The following is a 1,279-nucleotide window of genomic DNA, read 5'->3' on the forward strand; positions in this document are numbered from 1 at the left end:
TGACAGGCAGGCTTGTCTGGTTACAGTATATAAAGCTACCTGAAGAAAATTACAGGTGTTCTATTTGATCCTATTAGTACCACGGTCAGGCAGCTAGACTATTTACATTTAGTACAGTGCGTCCTGCTCACAGTGTTCAGCTAGATCCGTTCCTGTTATCTTCCTACTGACAGGCAGGCTTGTCTGGTTACAGTATATAAAGCTACTTGAAGAAAATTACAGGTGTTCTATCCCAGCTTAGTGCAGCTACAGGCCATTAGTATGTCTGGAAGGCCAAGAAGGAGAGGCAGACAGTCACAAGCCAATAAGAGAGGGCAAGCAGGCTCTGTGTCTAGTGCTGGTCGTGGAGACGGTGCATCCTCATCAGCACGTGGCCATGGGACACGCTTGGCCTTTTTTTCGGCAGCTGGCCATGTTGAGCCGCAACATGCGGAAGACTTGGTCGAGTGGATGACCAAGCCGTCCTCATCCTCCTCATCCTCTCTCACCCATGCCCAGGGTGCTTTGTCTGGCAAAGCAGCGGCCTCTTCCCTCAGCTCAATGTCATCAGTGACTCCTTCCCTAGCTCCACCATGTCCTCATGAGGATTCCCTCGAACTGTTTGACCACAGTGTTGGGTACATGCTCCAGGAGGATGCCCAGCGTTTGGAAGGCTCTGATGACGATACTGAGCTCGATGAAGGCAGTAACATGAGCGCGGACAGAGGGGGTGCCCAAGAAGGACAGCAATCTGGCAGTCATGCTCCCCCTGCTGCAGCATACTGCCAGGTTTGCTCCAGTGATGAGGAGGGAGGGGATGATGAGGTCACTGACTCAACGTGGGTGCCTGATAGGAGAGAGGAGGAGGAGGAGGAGGAGGAGGAGGAGGAGGAGGAGGCGGCAGCACATCACCAACGAGGCAGGATGCCCTCCAGGGGCCAGCCTAAGGGCAGCACATTGACTGCATCACACCCCAAAGCTCCACATGTGCAGGGCGCTGCAGTCTCTGCGCGTTATTCAAAAAGTTCTTTGGTGTGGGCCTTTTTTGAGACGAGTGCATCAGATCGCACCGCTGCTATTTGCAACATATGTCTCAAGCGTATCTCGCGTGGCCAAAATATCTCCCGCTTGGGTACCACATGCTTGACCAGACATATGTTGACCTGCCATGCAGTTCGTTGGCAAGCGTATCTAAAAGACCCACACCAAAGAACAAAGAGGATCTCTCCTTGCTCCTCATCAGCTGAGATTTCCAACCCCACTAGACCTTCAGTCCTCTCTGAGACCTGCAGTGAGAGGA

The sequence above is a fragment of the Aquarana catesbeiana genome, linkage group LG01 (assembly GCF_042186555.1).
Source record: "Aquarana catesbeiana isolate 2022-GZ linkage group LG01, ASM4218655v1, whole genome shotgun sequence".
Taxonomy (NCBI): Eukaryota; Metazoa; Chordata; class Amphibia; order Anura; family Ranidae; genus Aquarana; species Aquarana catesbeiana.